The following is an 8,053-nucleotide window of genomic DNA, read 5'->3' on the forward strand; positions in this document are numbered from 1 at the left end:
TTTATTTTTAAAATTTGTTATTACTCCTTTTCCTTATTTTCCAATAGTTTTATTTTAATTTATTTTAAATCTAAATATGCAGGATCAATGTTTTATAATTATCATATAAATCTTAAAAAAAATATATATATAATATTAGGTGAAAACCAACAACTACTTATTTTTATTTGAACAAGCTGTGAAAGGTACAATTTAAAAATGTAGAATTTTGGAAGATAATTTGGTTTTTTAAAATTTTATTTTCTTGTATAAAATTTTTATCAACAATAATTTGTTTTCTTAACAAAATTATAAATGTCATAATCTTTGCAACATTTCATTCCCTTCCCAATTCAAAAATTGAAAATCTAAATTCGTGACTTACCCACATTTCTTAATATATATATAAAAAAAATGATTATCATAATTTTTTTTTTAAGATTCTTTTGGTTAAACTGTAATAAAATTGATCTCACACAACATTTCTGGATTTGAGTAATTAGCAAAGGATCTTTTTTAGTACCCACCAACATATAAATAACACAGAAGAACCATCACAGACAGGCATTAACTTAAGCAGTCAGAGCAAAACACTAAGCAATGAGAACAATATTCTAAGCAACTAGAGGAAGATCTCAAGTAGTTAAAAGTTAATAGTTAAAAGTTAAAACAAGATACTTGAGCAGCATGTACATTGTATTTACCTACTTTGCTTAAGTTTCTTGTTCATTCTATCCCTCACACACTTTCTGCTTATTTTCTTTTGCACATATGGACACAGATTCATTAACATTATATATATATATATATATATATCTCATGATTCCATGATTTCACAACAAATAAGAGAACCTTTATAAATTTAAAAATTGTCTTTCAAAAGTTGCTCCATCACTAGTAAGAACTATACTTTAAAGCCTAACAGAGGTTTGTAAGTAATTATCTTTCTAAAATTTGCAAGACTTAAGACAATAAATAGCCTAATATTTAATAGCGAGCATCTTTTTCAATATTTCAAACCAATAACTGAATAAACGCAAAGCGATCTTTTAACACATGCATGTATTAACTTTTAGAAAATGAAAAACATACATGATGCTTCCCATAGTACCACTATAATAGAAAAAATTTTACAGAATAATGCAATTATGTTTTAACAAGTAGGAAGCTTACCCATTCTAAATTAGGATAGGGAACTTGATGAGTTAACATCTCCAAAACTAAGCAACCAAGACACCATATATCAGATGCAGTCCCATTATATGCTCTTTTAAAATTAACTACCTGAAAGTGAACAATTTACAGTTAAAAAGGTTTCAGATTTATATAGAAAAAATAATTCCAAACTCAGAAATAAATATATAAATGCTGACCTCTGGAGCCTACCAATATATAATATATGCTTCCATTGCAAGATTTCAAAATATCCAACTTTGTTAGCTGCAATTGTATAAATTCAACATCTTAAGAAAAAGAGATGCAAGACAGGAGTCATCTTCTAAATAATTACTCAAAGACATGGAACATGAAAGCGGTAAAGAAAGCAAACCTCCTTTGCCAGTTCAAAATCTGCAAGTTTCACAGTACCATGGGAATCAACCAATATTGGCATATTTAATCTCTCTAAATCATCAAAATATGATATACACCAAAAAAACAAAAAAAGAGGGTATACATATATATAAATTTGATCAGTTATCAATAGCTCCCACACCATCAGAGTGAAACTTTGACAGCATACATTTTGTGGTGGTAGAAAGATGCTCACCATAAAATAAAAGCGCGAAGAAACAAATTGAAATTTTAGCTATAGCATCACTAAAAAACCTACAGTCATCCCAATCCCTGATGGAGAAAGAAAGCATACTATAATTGAAGCAGTGCCTAACCTGTAGAACCATATTTCAATCATGAAGATAGCTTAAACCATTCAAAATCTGTCTTGTATATGCAGAGACTTGGGAATCTTGCTGGTGATGCTTCCGATACAAAGATGCGAGAGACTCTAGTGGCTAGTTCAAGAAAAATGTATAATTTTGCTTCTTCCTGCAAAACAAACCAACCTTTTGTTTGACAAAATAAAGAAACACCGCTAGATAGTAATTAAGGAATCTTTGAAAAGAAAGAGGAATATGTTCATGCTGACAGTATAAGAATGACAGTTATGCATAATAAGCTCAGTAATGTAGGGTAGGCAAGGCAATTGCATCTAGGGAATCTAAGCAATCACACTTAGAAAAAGGAAAAACAATCACAGCTCAAAATATAGCATTAAGCTACAAAACTTCATAATAATTCAATCATTGGCTGATTTCCTTAAAAGACTCGCCTCTTTTAAATAGAGATTTGAGAATTTATCTAAGCAGTTCCACTCTAAATAGGAAGACGACTTATTTAAATTACAACTTATCTAGACTTATAGATTTATGAATAAAACTCAACATGTGATAAAATTCAAAACAACCCCATCGGATTTGGCTCATTTATAGGGCGCATTCATTTTTCCCTAAAACAAAAAGGAAGTCACTAAAATGAGCTGACTTCACCCTATTTCAAAAGTTTATTTGCAGCGAAGTAGGGAAGCGACACTTCCCCACATCAACACCTCCGCTTATTTCTAACTAAATTGACTTCATAATTTTTCACTAACAACACTTTCCCCCTACTTTTAACTAAATTGACTTCATAATTTTTCACTAAAGTGGGGAAAGCGATCACTTCTCCCACTTCCTCAACGACCAGAGAAGTGGTTGCTTTGTTCCCCGATCTCTCACTCGATCATACCCCTGATCTACAAGGATGGGCTCCTTATTTACCAAATTTGCCCCTCTTGGAGATCATTTGCACTTCTCCATCTTCTTCATGTTTAAGGTTCATTGTATCTCATCAAGTTGAAGATTATGTAAGTTCCTTCAATATGTTCTTCCTGTGCAAGTAAAAATTATGCTAGCTCTTAATGCCAAGCTAATGCAAAGTGAGCCATGCAATCACACCTAGAGAATCTAGCAATCGCATGAAGGAAATCTAAGTAATCACACTGTGAAGAAGAAAAGGAAATCACACCCAAAATATAGCATTAAGCTAAAAAACCTCATGATAATTCAATCATTGGCTGATTTCATAAGAATGCTCACCTCTCTTTTTATAGAGATTTAAGAATTTATTTAAACAAAATTTGACTCTAAATAGGAAGAAGACTTATTTGAACTAAAACTATCTAAACTTCTAGACTTATTAATAAAATCAATGCATGATAAAATTCATAATAAAAATTCGATTTGGCACACGTAATGCAACCCAAAAACTGAAATTACAAAACTACCCAAAACATCCAAGAACATGATCTTACTTCTTCAATAACTTCTAATTCTAAACAATGCCAAATAATAACAGCGGCTCATGTTCCCCATCAGTTAGTTGCACCAAAACTAATAATAGCATAGAGACAATCAAGAATAAAAAATGAAGTACGCTATGGTTTATAGCATACGCGACTTATTTAATAAACTGATTAAGAACTAAGTTTGTATGGCTCTCGAAATTTTAGGTTCTCTTAAAGAATCAATTTCCAAATTATGACATGATAATCTAGCTAAATCATGCTGGCAAGTGTTCAACGACAAAATGTATGATTTAGCTCAATCAATCAAAATCATTTTGATAAACTGGAAAAATAGTAGAAGCATAACAAGATTACTTATTTCCTCTTATATGCTCAGTTTAGGTTTTTCATTTTGAGTGAAAATATTACTTAATGAGAACCTATGAGAAGTGTTGCCATGAGTACAGTGTTAAGCATTTGCCACCAAGCACATGAAAACGCAGAGAAACAAGCTTATATTGGCTAATATTCTAAAACAAATGAGCTTGTTACATTTTAATTAACAGTTCATTGAAGTACAGTGCCGTTAACTCAATATAGAGGGAAGTCACAGGCATCGAATGTTGACTAGCCACTGTTTCACTCATCAGTTGGGAGGTGAAGCAGTCAAAAACTTCAATCTTACCCTCATGATTATTTATTGTATAAAATAAATATAAAACGGAGTATCAGATAACATACAACAACAAAATGACAAATAGCATTGATCTTCCCAGGTTCAATAAATTAATATATTTACTCATACTGAAAAGGATCAAGAGAAAGATTTAGAATAACAGAATGACAAAGAGGTAATATCAACTCCAAGATTTAAAAAGGTAAAAATTCTGCATTTTATGTTAATTTCACCTAAAGGGAAGAAATTTCAAAAAGAGTAGATAGGAAAAAAGAAAATAATTGAATTTTGTAACTAATAGAAAATTAGCAGCTTGAAGCTGATGGAGAAACAGTATAAAAAATACGTTGACTGTTCCAACATACTGAACTAAGTCATCATGTTTGAACTGACTTAAGAGGGCAATCTCCTGAAAAGAATAATTTCAATACAAGAGAACAATCATCAAAAAGAAGATATGGAATTTATTAGAAACAAGAAACAAGTTTTTAGTATCTTAATAGACAAATACTCATTTAAAGAAGAATGTATCACAACAGGTAAGATGATAAGACAGCAACCAATACCTGCTGAAGCTGCAGAATGCATTGCTTTGAACTAATTACATTATTGCTCAAACTAGATCAAACAACTAATCTAAGAATAATGGAAGGTGTGAGGTTCATTCATCCAAAGTCTGGAGTGTTAGATGCAAAAAATTAGGTTATGAATAATAAAATTCACTCTATAGAAAGGAAAAGGAACACCAACATAGCACCAAAAGGAATTATTGCTTGGTGATACAAGGGTATTAACCCTGTATTATTAAATAAGAAAACGATGACACAAAGAATGCTGCCAATAAGTTGGTGGCAATTTTTGTGTCTGGATTTGAGGAAATTCAATGTGAACATGGAGACACAAAGTGCACACCTAGAAGTTGTGCAGAAACCCAACAAAGATGTAGTTCATGCCATGGTTGCTGCCAAGGAGGCCATGAAGGCTGTGTTTGCAGAGAAAATGTATATCTTTGGTTCAGGTGGGGAAAGCATGACCGTACTAAGGTGCCAGCCATCTCCCTTATATTATGATTATTTTCCATCAAATCATGTTATTTCTTGTCTATCTGTTTCCTATTGAAACTATTTTATTTTTTTCCTTTGGCTACCAGTCTCACCACAATACATGTTCATACATACATGTATCATTGTGAATATTTCTAGCCTATAAAAATGTCATGTTCGCAGCGTTGTTGTTGTGAACTCGTCTATCTGCACAATCTTTACAGAAATGCAGAGACAGGTTAAAAATAGGGGATATTTTCACCCATTTCAAATCAAGTCCATATATTACATTCTCTTTACGAAGCCAAAATCTAAGATTAAGAAGCTTACAGAAAATGATCGACTTAGATATATGTGTACAATTAAGCATTGAAGATCTGTTTTCTATTGATGAAGCACATATATGGTCACCATTTGATCAATTTTATTGGATGCTTTTCAATCTTCATCCAGGACTTTATATCAATTCCACTTCCCCAAGCAACCTGTGTCTGTCGCTGTCACTTTGTCTCTGTCTCTTACTCTTTCTCCAAATTTTTTTTTTTTAACAACTTGAATTTTATTTCTAAACCACATGTCTTCCAACTCTTGATTAAATTCAAGTAGGCCTCTTTCTCTCTCCCTCCCTCCGAATGTTTTTTTCCCCTAATTGAACGACTGAGTTTTATTTCTATACCTTATGTCTTCAAACTTTTGATTGAATTCAAGTTGGCCATATCGAAGTAGAACCTTGAGGTCATTGTATCATGTGAGGTGCAACTAGTAGTGCAATTTCATAACAGTAACGACATAGATCAATTTCATTAAAACCTTAAATTACTTTAGAATTGACTTATTCCTTTGTAGTAATCCTTGATACAAAAATTCAATGCATAATAACAGAAGCAAACTGACAGTCCAAAAATTCAGTGGCAAATTGAGTTGAATATAGAATTTAAGGTTGAAAGTACTTTAGCAAACTTCTGCAGCATTGGCCTAATTAGGCCGCCCAAATCTTAAAACCTAGAAAGTGTTGGTTTATAGACCTACACATTTATAATGTTAGTTTTTACTGCTGTGGCTGATGTAGATTGTTAAGCCAGCAAAAGCCCAAGGTTATACGATTTCTCATTAGCTAAATCTATAATAATGACCCCAAAAATGCAATTACAAACATAATACAAAAGAATAAAATGGAAGAATCCTAATAAAGATCTTACAAGATGAAACGACATCAAATGTAATATGAACCAGTTAAAAAATTGTTCTTTACACAGCAAAGGTGAGGACAAGATGAAACGACATCAATGTCTAGTTCAGTGGTATCTCCCTTTAAACGCATCTTCCAGTTAACGACAAAAATCATAGAGGTGCCACATGTTTTGTCTAGAAAATGGTCCTACAAGTAGAGTATAAGTATTTAGAATAGCAAATAAAGTTTTATAGGGTTACTATGACAAAATATTATCCTATCAACACTTCAAATAAAACAAATTGACTGAAAGTACAGTGACCACATCACTATGCAATTCTATAAAATAGAATAGCAGTTAATTAGAAAGAAACAATTATATAAAAAAAAGGATTCAAAGACAAGGTTAGATAATGAAGTATTGACTAAACCACTATATGGAAAGCGTAAATAAGCATTCCTGCCAAAGTTGGTCACCACAAGTATTGTTGTAGCACTAGGGAAAAAACAAAGGAAAAACAAGATCACAGTGACTTTTACTTCAAACTGATCACTGCCAAGAATTAACAAGCATGCAATGATAATTAATCAAAAAGAACTTAAGTAACAAAAATGATAATAGTAATAATAATAATTGGTAAATGTAGCAGCAGAGATAGTGTCTTTAAATGCATCTACTCAGCATTTACATATCTATTAATCCACAATTCTTCAAAATTCTAACTGACATATTCTTTAAAAAAAAAAACCATTGTCATCCAAGAGGTAGGAACAACTCAGAGCTTAGTTTGCCAATGTCAAATCATGGCCAATGATATTAACATTCATAATGTGAGGAAAATTTGTCAAGTTGTATATAACATTCTAGTTTATATTAAACTAATTCAACCGAACCACACTCACACTCTATCGTTTCAAGAATCAAACCGAACCTAATTTTCACTTCCTGATTATAAGAAACATATATAGACTCAACAACTGAAAGCAAATAATCGAACAAATAAAACCAAGTTTCCTCTCACAACATCCTTCAAGATATCGCATCCAATCCAAATCTTGGAAGAATGTCAAATCAAAAGCACTAAAAGATCCAAGGCTCCGCTACTAGTACTCTATTCTTGAAGCAAAGAACTCCATCTTGCAACAAATTGGAACTCAAAAACAAATACAAAATTTGAATAAAAAAAAAAATTCTAATCGTGATGGAATGAAAGAAGTACCTTGAAAACCCTGGTCGGATAAGCGAAGAAGGCAGCTCCGAGCTCAGCTCATCAAGGACACCATGGCTGATCTCTCGATTCCAAGATCTCACTCTGTCTCCCCTTTCTCTTGTCACATTTGAAATTAACATATCACAGGGAAACCTACATTTCGGGGGGGTTTTTTTTTAGATATTGTAATTTTTTTTACACCAAGGGACTGTTTGGTTAGATATAAGTAAGTGTGATGTAAAAAGTTTTATATGTGAAACTTGCTTTTGGGTGTTTGGTTAGATGTAAAAACTATTTTTACATGGAAAAAGTTTTACAAGAAACCCTCATTTTACAGCATTTTAACTCACAGCAACTTTTGCTATGAGTTAAAATCCTGTAAAACAAAACTTTTACAGTCACCATCTCACACTCTCTACCACTGTTAAAAAACTCTACCACTGACGATGATCTCCACCACCGGCGACAGTCTCCGGCACCGACCGAAGAGTTCCTCCACCACCGGTGACAAGCAGGTGGGCAAGATCTGTCTTTCTGGTTTCTCCCTCTCAAATGTTTATGGTTGATCGTAATGTGTGCAGATCTTGTGAGGAGAAAGAAAAAGAAGAGCTTGAAGAAACCTGTCAAGATCTCCTCACAGCTAATTGATCA

General features: G+C 32.4%; 1 long non-coding RNA gene across 1 annotated transcript; it reads right to left on the bottom strand.

Moving 5' to 3' along the window:
• Window positions 1–942: 942 nt before the first annotated feature.
• Window positions 943–7,573, bottom strand: LOC120263346. Its single transcript, XR_005537077.1, has 4 exons — window positions 7,412–7,573; window positions 1,869–2,025; window positions 1,353–1,419; window positions 943–1,263 (listed from the first exon to the last, which is right to left on the bottom strand). It is a non-coding gene; the product is annotated as an uncharacterized LOC120263346 (long non-coding RNA).
• Window positions 7,574–8,053: the final 480 nt, after the last annotated feature.

Source organism: Dioscorea cayenensis, chromosome 6 (genome assembly GCF_009730915.1).
Source record: "Dioscorea cayenensis subsp. rotundata cultivar TDr96_F1 chromosome 6, TDr96_F1_v2_PseudoChromosome.rev07_lg8_w22 25.fasta, whole genome shotgun sequence".
Classification (NCBI taxonomy): Eukaryota; Viridiplantae; Streptophyta; class Magnoliopsida; order Dioscoreales; family Dioscoreaceae; genus Dioscorea; species Dioscorea cayenensis.